The 13,081-nt window shown below is 36.3% G+C and overlaps 1 protein-coding gene across 2 annotated transcripts in view; it reads right to left on the minus strand.

Moving 5' to 3' along the window:
- Positions 1-2,260, minus strand: part of LOC122843577 (POU domain, class 2, transcription factor 2) — an 85,241-nt gene extending 82,981 nt beyond the window's left edge. Inside the window, exons 1-2 of one of the 2 annotated variants that reach the window (XM_044138416.1) lie at positions 2,060-2,260; positions 551-796 (exon numbers count right to left, since the gene is read on the minus strand). The gene's annotated coding sequence lies outside the window, so the exon portion shown is untranslated. Of the gene's footprint in view, positions 1-550; positions 797-1,850; positions 2,032-2,059 lie in introns of those variants that run through there. The other variant, XM_044138417.1, reaches the window with a different exon arrangement.
- Positions 2,261-13,081: the final 10,821 nt, after the last annotated feature.

Consider the following 13,081-nt stretch of genomic DNA (forward strand, 5'->3'; position numbering starts at 1 on the left):
AAAACGATAACTGAAGAGCCGATCAGAGATTTTCAGTGACTGTTCAGTTTATGCTGCAGAAAGTCAACCAGGCTGTGTGTTTGGTAGTTTGTAATTGTGTGTTTCCCAGCGTGTGTGTTCAGATGCTATGTCATGGATCAAGGTCAGGTGATGATTTACAGAAAATCTGTGGTGAGATAAGAGAAAGTAGAGACAGGAAGTAAAATAGAGAATGATGATGCTGAAGATAAAAACGACGATAGTCACTGATGAACTGCAACGTTTCTCCTCAGGTTTGTTCACCTTTTATTAATGAAAACTAATGATATGAATTTAAAAGCAGAAACATGTTTAAATCTGCATCCTCTTTTCCTTCAGACTTATTCCTGAATACACACACACACACACTCCTGCAGCAGAAATGTTAACCTTTGTTAGATGAGGTCAGGCGTCTGGGATGAAGCTGACCTTTGACCTGCAGGCCAGACCAGCTGGACGGAGAGCCAGTTGATGTGTGCAGCATACGTGATGTTTGTGTTTCTGTGCGTCAGTAGCGAGGAGCTGGATTTACCTCATCAGATCCAGAGGCGGCGGCGGATCGGTCCGCTCGTTACGGCGCCTGAACACCGGCGCAGCATCGATCCATCCAGGTCAGACGCAGCCTGATCCTGTCCTCTTTAGTCCGGCTCGCTCGCCCATCCTCGTCTTCTTCCTTTTTACGTGGGTTAATATCTCATTAACTGCTATTATCTTCACACCAGTCACCGCAGCAACAGCCGCCTGGACACGAGCCGGCAATTCCCCGTAGCCCTGCATCCTGCGGATCAGACAAGCAATGAGCAGATTATTGGAAATCAATCCCCGGGAGTTACTGTTTTCCTGACCTCCCAGGCTGCGGCTGCAGTATTTACACAGGAACGCTGGTCAAATGTTGACTGCGGTGGAGTTTACACACGTGTCGATACATGCAATGATGGGAGTCAATAGGGCATGAGAGGGAATAATCATTCTGAGGTTCATAAATCATAAAATACAAGAACAGAATGGTGATTTCTGATCTCATGTTTATCTTAAAAGTGGATTAAAACATTTTCAAACTCATGGTTTAAAACGTATATTACTCCATATGATTGGTTACTTTGAAATTAATGCCTTTAAGATTTGTGAGAGTCCCTGAAACGGCAGCAAACCATGGGGGGTAGAGTGGGCCCCTTATCAGTGTCTGAGCAGTCCTGATCCGTATTTTCCACGCTGCAATGAGGAAATATTATTTAAGGGTGAGCCGGTCAGGTTTGGCTACACCACTATGCCACCCAAATATACTGAAAATTATTTATTTTAATGAAAAAATTTATTTCTACATCATTATCTGTTTTTAAAACACCCAAAACTTCAAATAAAAAGCTGAATAAAATATTTTTTAAGATTAATTTCCTGTTCTTGAAATAAGTTAAAATTTCCTCTGAAATTAATGTCTACTGCAGGTTCTGGTATAGTTCATTCTTTTCAAAAAGGAAACATTGAAAATTGCCTTAAATTTTTAGGTCCTGCTGTAAAATTACTCCAAGAGAATTTTAATTTATTAGCATGATTTAGAAGGAGACAGAGAAATCTGGCTGTAGATGTTTTATGTAATTTGTTGTTGTATTTTAAATATTTTAAAGAATGAAAATGTCTTGTTTTTATCTTGTTTTGTTGCAGGAGAAAGTTTATAAACAAACACAGAATGCCTAAGAAAACAAGTCAGAATTACATATTTTTGAATCAGAATTCTGAGATTAAAACCAGAATATAACCTTTCATCAGACAACACGAAAACTTGTTTTTTTTTTTTTCTATTTGACTTTTAAATGATTTAAAAGAGTTTTTACCTGCTACTTTCGGGGTGTAAGTTGGCTGTTGACGCTAATGTTTAAGCTAACAGTAAAGATGGCCGACTAATGTTTCAGTTTCGGAGTTCTGGGAGTTTAAACTTCAGCTACAATTTATATTTTCTGATAAATATTTTCTAAATAATCCCACTAACATGTGGTTGACGAGCTAAAAGCTAATTTTGATAATTAAAGCAAAGAAAACTCACCTGTCTCTCTTTGTGTTGCTTAGCAACGACAGTATGGCGGCTGTTGGAACTATGCTGCCGCTGCGGAGGGATACCTCATAATTTATAAAATAAACACCAAACTATCAGGTAGTATGGGGTGTTTTAGAGGGAATTTGTCTCCTCAGGCCTTAAAAACGACCCACCTCCCAGCCGCTTCTCTCGGTTCCTGGTAGCTGATCGGCTGAGGGGTTGTGCCGATGGGAAAGTGGCCGGCTGACCTTTAACCCTGGGGTCGCTCCACAAAATGACGGGCCTAAAATAAAACATAAAGCGGCCGTCACCAAATACAGATCATGTTTACTGTGAGAATAAAGGCAGAACAATGTAGATCATGTAATTTTTTCCAACTGTTTTTATCATGATTATTGTTATTTGTCACCCTTATTGATTGTTTATCCGCTCACATTATGCTCATCCGTCAAGAATGAAAAAGTAGGATTTGTATTTGTATAATATTTATTATTCTTTCGTTCTATGAAAGAGTGAAGCAAACGTTTCAGGCTTCTCTGAAACAGTGTTGGATTCCTGGGGAACATGTGGACCTCCAGATATGAATCTGTTATTATTCATCAATTCAAATGAAAGTCATGAAAGTGTCGCGACTCGGACGGAAAATCGATCGATGACAAATTTGAAAGTCTTTTTCAATCACAATGAGGGGATTTTTTTCTTCCAGAGGTCAGTGTCTGTCTGGGTTTGATCTTCAACTGAAGGAGAAAGAAAAAACATAAAATAATCTGCATGATGGCGTCTGAACACGATATTTAAAATTTACATTTTTATCTATTATAAATAAAAAGAAAAATAGATTATTTATAAGAATATATCAAAGCGCCCTGCTGTACTTAACGGGGCCTTTATGTAATTTATTTTTAGATACGTAATTGATGCTTTAAATTTCGTTAAATTCAACATTTGTAATTGTAATAATATGCAGTTTTTCCTCATTTTGTATATTTTTTTTTTATTAGAAAAACTCCTTCGCATTGTTATGGTGCGTTCAGGTCGTCTACAGCCAATAAATAATCAAATTAACGGCAGATCAATATAAATGTGATTGAAATGACCAGATATTATTTTTGTGTTGATTTATCAGGGAAATAAAATCACTAAATGTCTATTTTCTTAAGGTTATTCTTATTTGCATACAACCAAATGTGTTATAATTTTGCGGGATATTGTAAAGCTATTTTGATTCGTTAAAAGGTACGTTAATATTTGCAAAACGAAGCAATAAGATCCTTTTTAAAATTCGTGTTTAAATAATTTGAATATGTAGATTATTGCATTTTAAAGCATTATCTTATTGTATTATTAGACATATTTGAAAGGCTGATTATGTGCATTGTTTATTTAAAATGTAAGTGTTTTAACAGAAATACATTTGGTAAAATTTATGCTCATTATGTAAATAGCAGCTGATTAACGAAAATCATCTAAATCCGCATTTGAAATCCAGTTTGTGAGTGTAGAGGCTTTAATTCTGACAAATAATTTTTGTATCTTTTAATTGTATTTTTATTCTGAAATAAATAATTCAGCATTTAAATACAATTTTAACTTTTTCTTACGGAGTTCACTTCAAAAATGTGCAAATGTTGGAAATAAATGAAATATTTCTGTTTCAGAATAAATGATAGATTAATTCTATCATTTAGAATTAATCTAAATGCATATTATTGGAGGGAATAAACATTTAACTGGCAGGAAAACGTGAGTCCAGACGCGCAAACGGCAGCGCAGTGATTGGGCTGAGCAGTTTATTGATCTGCCTCTGTGGGAGTGGGAGTGGGGGATCAGCGGGTCGTGTCGGTCCTGCTGGGTTCAGACGGGGAACCGGGTCTTGGACTCGGTGTGTGTGGATCCCGGATCTCCGTTCTTTCAGAAGAGCTGGAGGACATTCTTATTTGACAGCTGTTCTGCCGTCATTTCCGGTCTTGTTTAATAAAGATTTAAAAACTCCAACGTGTTTTTGGTGCAACAGTCTTCCTCCTTCAGCCGGGCTGCCCTCTCTCCTGCTCGCTGCTTTTAATTGATTTATGCCGTAATTAACTCAGTGTTCCCATCGATCTCCCTGCGGCCGCCTCCACATCAGACACCTCATTATTTCCACGTTAAGCAGAATAATCCCGCCTAAATACAGAGGACATTCAATAACAATTAGAGCCTGCTGGTGATAAATACTCCCGCTCGGCCCAGCTTTCCCTGAAAAGGCTGAAGATCTTGAGAAAGAGCGCTTGTTTAGTTATTATTTTGGACAATGCATGACGGAAAACCAACAGATTTAGACTGGACACCTGCAGCTCCTCGTGCAGACCAATTAACCGGATTAAACGCTGCAGCTCACGGCCTGCACATCAGTCGCTTTGATTCGGGGAGTGGAGCATCTCTGGGTTCGGTTCAGCAGCTGCATGGGAGGGGAGGAGGTCAAACTGGCCTCCAGGCAGCAGATCAAGCAGCGCCGGACTCCTGCAGCCTCCTCGGTTTCACCCAACGCTCCTCACAGCGAAATCACCATCCTGTTAGGAGGCTGCTCTGATCACAAACAGCATGCCTGGAGAATTATTCTCCATCCTCCCGCCATCATTAACACTCTGCAGATGGTTTTTAGGGGAAATACAGATACTTTCAGGCTTTAATCTGTGTTTTTCCTCTCTGAAATAGCTCAGGCTTATTAGAAAATACAATCTGCTAAATGCATTATAAATGACATATTTGTTTAAAAATATATAAGTAATTGTTGCAAAAGCAACAGTTTTATGAAAAAAAGAAAACGTCAAAAAATCAGAAAAACATGCAATAATTTGGAAGAATCTAGAAGTGAAAATTAACCTGAAAAAGATAAATATTAAAATAACAAAACAGGAAGGAGTGTTGCACCCATTAAGACCTCAATAAATAAATCAATGATAAGATCTGCTAAAATACACAAAACTAAGTGTAAATAGAAATATAAATAAAGTTCACACAGTCCTCCTGCCATAATAATTCACATTCTGAATCGATTCTCATGTTTTCATTCTCTACCATCTGAATAGAACAAAAACATCTGCAAAATCCTTTCTAAATGATATGATTATGTATGGGCAATAATATATTTTACATGCTGTGTGCTTTTTAAATCATTTTAGCTGAATGTGTGTACTCATACATAGTTATGTATTTTGTTTATGTTATAATTTCCCACATGGGATTAATGAACAATCTATCTATATATGAAATGAATGAAAGCTGAGTTTTAAAAATTACATTAAAATACTTCAAAAACAGTTTTATGAATAAGAAGTAGAAAAACATGCATTGATTTGGAAAAACAAAGCAAGTGAAAGTCAAATAGAAGAGAAAAATCTGACAGGATTAAAATATACCTAAATATTTCAATAAAGTCAATTAGAACTGCTGCAATAGATAAAAATACTTACACATAAGAAATATAAATACTATAATAAAGTGAACACTGCATCATAATCAACAGCTGATTTTTTTTTTTTTACAGGAAATGCAGATATTGAGATCTGTCAGAGAATACAGAGATGAAAACCTGAGTCCAGTCATCCATCAGAAAATGGAACAAAAAGATCTCTATATATTTTATGTCTAAATTTGATATATGTTGGATAAAATTTATATAAATGTAGCAAAAACAACAGTTTTATGAATAAGAAGCTGAAATTATGCAATGATTTAGAGAAACAAAAATTAACATGAAGAGCAGAGAAATATCAGAAAACATGAAATATTACCTAAATACATAAATAAAGTGAATAAGAACTGCTAAAAAAATTATGCACGTAGGAAATAATGAAGCGCACACACGCCATATTCAGTATATATATATATGTGTGCATGTGTGTGCGTGTGTGTGTGTGTGTGTGTGTGCAGCAAAAACAACAGTTTGATAAATAAGAAGCAAGAACACATGCATTGATTTGGAGAAACCAAGCAAGTGAAATTAAAATGAAGAACAGAGAAATATTAAAAGACATTAATTTATATAACTAAGTACATAAATAAAATGAAATTGAATGGCTAGAATAGACAAAATTACATGTAAATCGTGTTTTTAGTAAATATTCTGTGCACAAACAGAACAGCTGTGGAGCAACCTGCAGCAACGTTGCTTTGTTGCATTGAGGATCCAGCTCTCTGCTACAGTGTCTTGCCTGGGATGGGAGGCATTGCAGGAGAAGTGTTGGAAAGAAAAGAAAGGGGACAGAAAGCAGAGGAAGAGGGAGGGAGGAGGGCTGGATGTGTGGGTTAGAAGAAGGGGGCGGTTAAAGCTTGTGAATTAAACGCCGTGAGGCCCGGTGTCCTCGGCACGTGCACAGGGGCCCGAGAATAAAAGGAGCTGCGGCCCATCTGGCTTTCAGGAGAAAAGAGAGAGAGGAAGGTGGGGGAAAGACAGAGGGAGAGAGAGAGAGGGAGTGAGAGAGAGAGGGAGTGAGACGGAGTCCTGAGCTGTTCAGTGGACAAAACGTGGCGTCCGAGTTAATACAGCCACACATTCAGGACGTTTGACTCCAACTGAGGGTCAGCCAGGCTTAAAAATGCAGACTTTAACTGTAATTTGCCTCTAAGTGTGGCTGTGCTTTGATCCTGAAAGGGTCAGTGAGGCGAAAATCAAGAGAATGAGAAAAAAGGAGGGAGAGGGAGAATTATTTGAAACTTTTAGGAATCAAAACGTGTGAAGGTGAACAAAACGGCGTGCAGAAACGCTCACCTGAAATCCATACAGAGGGTTTCTCCTCACATCCTGTTCCTCCCCTGCACTCAGCATCTTGGCTGTTTCCATGGCGACGGAGTTGAGACTGCAACCTGTGTGTATGTGTGTGTGTTTGTGCGATGACCACTGCAGCAGGTGATGAAGCTCAGCTCGCGGTGGACAGTGAGCTTCAACGTCTGGGAAAGTGATTTCTCTCCCGTCTAATAAAACTTATATTAAGGTCATAGAAGATAAAAAAAAGAACAGGAAAAAAAACCCAGAGACATCATTAGAGAAAGAAAAACAACTTCAGGTGGAAAAGAAAGACCTGGATGAGTGTGGGAGGAAGCAGAGAGTCAACGGGAATAAAAACATAAAGCCCTCAGTGAAGCTGATATCAAAGACTAAATAATACAGATACTAAAATATTTAGACAAAACTACACATCTTTAACAAGTTTTTATGAAATTACTTGACTCAGTCCTTCTTTTCATGTTTTTACAGCATTTCTCAGGCAAAAAGCCCCAATTTTAACACATCTAAGATGATCTATAGGCTGCAACCTGAGAGGGAAGAAACAGCAATAACTGATAATTAAGACTCAATTTCTTTGACACATTCAAACATTACCTGGACGGCTGCAGCCAAAAGAAATAAAGCTGTTGCTGAAAAGGCTATTAAACATTTTACAGTCAGTAAAATAAAGGTAAGGAATGACAGCGGGACAGCAGGCTCCCTGACTGGAGGAAAGTAACTCTTTATGTCATAACTTCCTGCTGGTACACAGATTAAAATAGTCTCATTGACTGTTTTGATTATTCTGATCATAGATATTCAATATCCATTGCTTTTGAATGATTACAGGAAATAAATGTATTAACTAAAAATGTTTTTAGATTAAAACAAAATCTTACCAACTGTTTTGGTTTCTAGTGCAAATATCTCAGTAAACTTGAAATAACACAAAGCTAAATTGCATTAAGTTTTCATCAGGATATACCAGCTTAAATCAATAACTTTTATATATATGCACAAGTTAAATGTGCAGATTATGTCATTTATAATGTTTGAAAAATGTTTTGTCTCCTCCAAACAAATGTGGATTTCTAATTCCAGGTTTGATGTGAAACTTTAGAGTTCATATTTCTTTTTCTCTTATTTATAATGTTTATTTAGACTTATTTTTGCATGAAAAACACAATGACACAACAACGGAACAAGTAAATATGTTAGTTTTATTTAAGGTCGTTATTTCTATTAAACTCCATCCAGGTCAAATATACGTGAAATTTTACAGGTACACAACAGGTAGACAACACAAACATTTCGACAGTGAGCTAAAATACGAGGCTGAGAGCGAAAGTTTTAGGCGTTTGCTTTTCCCCACATAGAATTAATCTTGAGAAAACATTTTTTTCTTGAGATGATTGGTGTGTGTATTAAACTTGATTCCATCCATCGATTGCATGCATCTGAAGGAAACCAGGTTATCTTGAGAAAACCCATCTGGAAACAATATATTAGAAATTGTCCGATCTAGGCTTCCATATTAAAATGTGAAAATATAAAGTGTAAACAAGTATAGTTAATATGTACACAACACCTCGACAACGTGTTGATTGTGTGTTAAAGTCCCGTATGCATTTTTTGAGGAATTGTGATAAAATGAACCCACTGAACTGGGAGAATCGGGTCCCGCTCACAAGTCTTCCTGCTGCTGATGGTGGGCGGACACTTCCCGCACACAACCCGGAAACCTCCGGGAACACGAAGTTCTGAGCAGCTTCAGCAAAACCACCAGAGAAACCAGTTCAGGTTTTCATCTGCGCGGCCACATGGGGCATGTGGAGATCAGGGTGGACGAAGGTGAAGATACGAAGGTGGTTTTACACAATAACATCAGGTACGAACTAAACAACCTGAACCTCTGAGACTTTCCTGTGAAAAGCTCTGCGTTAACTGGTGATCTTAAGTAAAGTCTGACCAAAAACAACCGAATTTATTTAAACTTAATAGATGAATTTGATTTTAACCATCTAACTGTTATTTTAACGAGATTTTCTAATTTCTGCTTAGATTTCTGCTCAGACGGGTACGGGTAAACAATTTACAGCGACACCTGGTGGCCACATGGCCGAACTGCAGCTGTGGCAAGCGAAGATTGGACGATGCCTCATTCATCCTGGTCCTGAAGACCCTATTCCTCATCTGTATTTTCTGGTATCCGACTGTGTGAGTCAACATTTATTACATTTTCGGGAAACGAAAAAAAAAAAAGAGGAAAAACTAAGTCGAGAAAACTTTCTGGTTTCAGTTTTTAAGTTCAGATGTCGGAAACCAGTTGAACAACATATTAATCATAATCAGTTACAGAAGTGAGAGTTAAGCTTGACTGGAATTTACTTTTGGTGTCATCTGTGTGCCAAAAATGGTAAATTAGATGCTCAAGTTATTCAGATTTCCACTATGGAAGTTATAAATCATCAAATGCAGTGGCGTCAATTCATTTACATTTTGGGCCAAATCAAAATCATGAATGTCTTCACAAGGACCGTTGTGAAAAATATATTTATAAAACTTCCCATTAAACTGTTTATTATTAATAAGTAGATGCTTCTACATTTGACAAGAAGTTCTTGAACTTGTATAATATGGAAGATTTTTTCATATTGATATAACTTGGCTGTATCCTGCAACAGGATCATTTTGAGAATCCCTGAAATTTCTGAGTTTCAAAGAGTCAAAAATATTTGACTTTTGAGAAAATTTCCAAAATTTTTTTTTATTTAATTCTACAAATTTTTGAAAATTTGAAAAGAAACCCCAAACAAAAAAAACAACAACTCTATTTCTGAGTTTAAACTCAGAAATCTTACAAATGTAAAATTTCTTTACTTTTGGAACCAAACTTTCCTAATCAATTTTTGAGATTAATTTTAACATTTCTGAGTTTTTTTCCAAGCAAATTGTTGCATTTTCACACTCAGAAATGTTACAAAAATTCTACATTTTTTTACCTGTTGCTAGCAAAGTTTCTGCTTTTCAAGCTCAGAAAATTTCTAGTTTTCTTCCCAAGAAAATTTCTGAAATTAATCTAAGCATTTTTGAAATTTTTTTGCTTATTTTTTTCTGTCTCTAGAGTCTGGACGGCCACATAATTACCTATGACGACCTTGATTTGGCCCCAGGGCCTCGAGTTTGACACGTGTTCTAATGCCACTGATAAATCCCCTTTTCTCCTCTTTCGTAGGGCACTTTGTGGATTCTACCTATCAAAAGCTGTCTCACCAGGTGAGTATTCAGAGCAGGAGGATAATTTTTCATAAGATTGAAAAACTATAAATGCATTTTTGCTATAAACACTTTTTTTTTTGCTCTCCTGCAGATCCTCCCAACATTCGTGACCAAATCTGGAGGGTTTTGATTTTTGACTTCAAGCAGCCAATGATCGTATTCCTGGGAGTGTTCAGTGAGTGAAACCTAAACCTGGATCTATTATTTCTGCCACAAAGTTTCCTTAAATGGAGCAGAAATGTCTCACACACGCAGCCATTCAAGCTGCACAGGGACTGTTTGATAACCCTGCAGAGGGACCGCGCCATGCTGGAGGAGGGGGAGCGGCCAGAGATTGGCTTTGCACAGACGCCTTGTGACTTTAAGATCCTATTTGGTCCATTGGCTTAAAATCTAAAAAAGAGAAGGAGGAAATCGTAGAAGTAAGGTGCTTTTGAGCAGATAAGTCACGCTGGATGTGAATCGGTATTCTGAGCCACATCTTGGTGAATTAAGGTTTCTTTTAACTCAGAATCAAACCCTCAACTGGACACACAATCACAATGTTTTGGGTGAAAATGAATAAAAATGTGTTGCAGCTCTGTTTATTTAAGGCTTAGATGAAGATATAAATATAAAAAATATCATCAAACTAAATATGCTTTGCTGTGATGTTACTGTAAAGTCTCATCTGAAGTTTTTTCTGTCTCGTACAGCCGCCATGTTTGTGATCAGTGTGCTGGTGAGGATGAAGAGCAGACCTTCGTCACAGGAACAGAGGGTGGGAGTGAAAACGATCTCTGGTGACATCCAGAACCTTTGATTAAACCAGGAGCCCATCATTAAATCTTAGGTCGGCTTTTTTGGTTTAATCTTTGCTCCAAATATGGTTGTTGTCAGCTGGGAGGGTAAAAAGGAAAATATGTCTGACTATTGATTATTGATTGCTTTTACTCTTAGACAATGAACTGTAAATGGATGAATTCATACAACACTTTTTAGTTACACCGTAACTCGCAGCACTTTTCACTAACCACACATTCACCCAATTGCACCAATAAGCAGCTGGATGGCAGCTTGGGGTTGAGTGCCTTGCTCAATGGCACATCGAGGTATTTAAATTGTCATTCATTTTCACTGAATGCAAATAATCTTCAGGTTTTGGCAGTTTGATGAACTTCCTGCCCTTGATGCCCAAATATAACTTGGTAACAGAAGACAAATATCTCAGAACTGATCAAGTTTGTTTGTATAGAACATTTTAGCAATAATCATTACATTTTGTACTTTAATACAAAATACATTAAATATGTTGATCAATGTTCCATTTCCTGCTGAGCTGGTGAGGAAGACAGAAGAGTGAAACACATGATTTACATGTAGCAGATTTAATCACAATGATCAACTAAGGATGTTAGAAAATGGATCGATGCTTTTCAGATTTTCTCTTTATTTGAAGCTTTCTTGTTTTCCACTCAATGTTTTTTTTTCCCCGTTGAGTTTCTGATGTTAATTTGATGCTTTGAGATATTTTATCTGCATTCATGTGACTGGTGGAGTTAAGAGGATCATCTGCAGACATCTTGTCAACATTTACGTATTTGTTTATTGATTTGCAGATATAAAGTCTTCATGATGTTGATGGTTTTTAATAGAAGCATTTGTTTTGGTCAGCATGTTCACCGTAAACTGCTGTGTGATTAAACTATTGCTCGTCTGTTTTATGTTCACAGTGACATAATAAACTTTGCAGAAACAATTTTTCCAAAAAGAATAATTAAAACATTCTTCTGCTCTCTATGTGAGTGTTTGATATATATATATATATATATATATATATATATATATATATATATATATATATATATATATATATATATATATATCTTTTTATATCAAATTTACCTCCAAAGTTTGAAGCACTAGAGAGTTTTGTTGTTAAGGGAATAAAAACTGCAGCCTTCAATTTTTTCCATTCAGATGGAAAGTCAACAGAGATGCACCAGTTAATTAGTCAATCAGATTGGAATTGATCAATTATGTTACTTAATTGGCTCAGTTCCTGAAGCATAATTTTTTGTTATGTCTAAGTTATGTTGTACCATGAATTCAACGTGCAACAAATTGATAAAATGAGGCATAAAATAAAAAATTCAGTAATTGTTGCATTCAGAGAGCAGAAATCTGTTTTTTTATGTTTCATTTTCTACAAAATGAGCTTTTTCACCGCCGTCGGTTAAACAGGCCATCACTTTTGTATTTAAACATACTGTAGGTATAAAATAACATGAAACTTAGTTCACTGTAAAACTAATGATTATTTCAGAAATTGATTATTCTGATGATTAATTAATCAGATAAAAAGTTTCCACTGGATATTTCTTTCTATCTCTAAAGCCTTTTTTAAATAATTTTGGAAATACATTAAAAGTTGTAAATAAACAATCCAACTGCTTTTAAATGAGACATTTAAACATTTTATTGCCTAAAATACAACATAACTTTCCTTTAGTGAATGTTTGATCAGTTGTAGCAGAGTATGGATCTGTAGCTAAAAAATCCTTCTAACACCAACATGTGCAAAGCTCAGCTCTTTCTGTTGGACTGAACATCAATACAGTGCAGAGCTGCTGATTATTTTGCCGATTAACCCTTTAATTGGCCAGGAAAACGGTGCTTAATCGATAGTTTTTAACATAATTTGAAACAGGTGAAACTAAAACTGCCACTTGAAGAGTTCTGTGTTGAACATATTTACAGAAAAAAGATTTTTTCTTAAATGCAAAATGTTATTTTGTACAGTTTTAGCTTAACTGCTATTCTTAGCATGTTTTTTCATTAAAACTGGGTTTTGTTTAGTCTGTATACTCTATATAATCGATTCCTAAATTAGTGGATATGTTCTTTTAAAATCTCAAACTGTCAAATATGGAATCAACAGGTCAAATCTAAAGGAAACTCCAGAAATCGGTATCAGCCAGGAGAAATCTGCTTGGTATAAGTCTGGGATTTAATAAAGTCTTTCT

This window comes from Gambusia affinis, linkage group LG14 (assembly GCF_019740435.1).
Source record: "Gambusia affinis linkage group LG14, SWU_Gaff_1.0, whole genome shotgun sequence".
In the NCBI taxonomy this organism is placed as follows: domain Eukaryota; kingdom Metazoa; phylum Chordata; class Actinopteri; order Cyprinodontiformes; family Poeciliidae; genus Gambusia; species Gambusia affinis.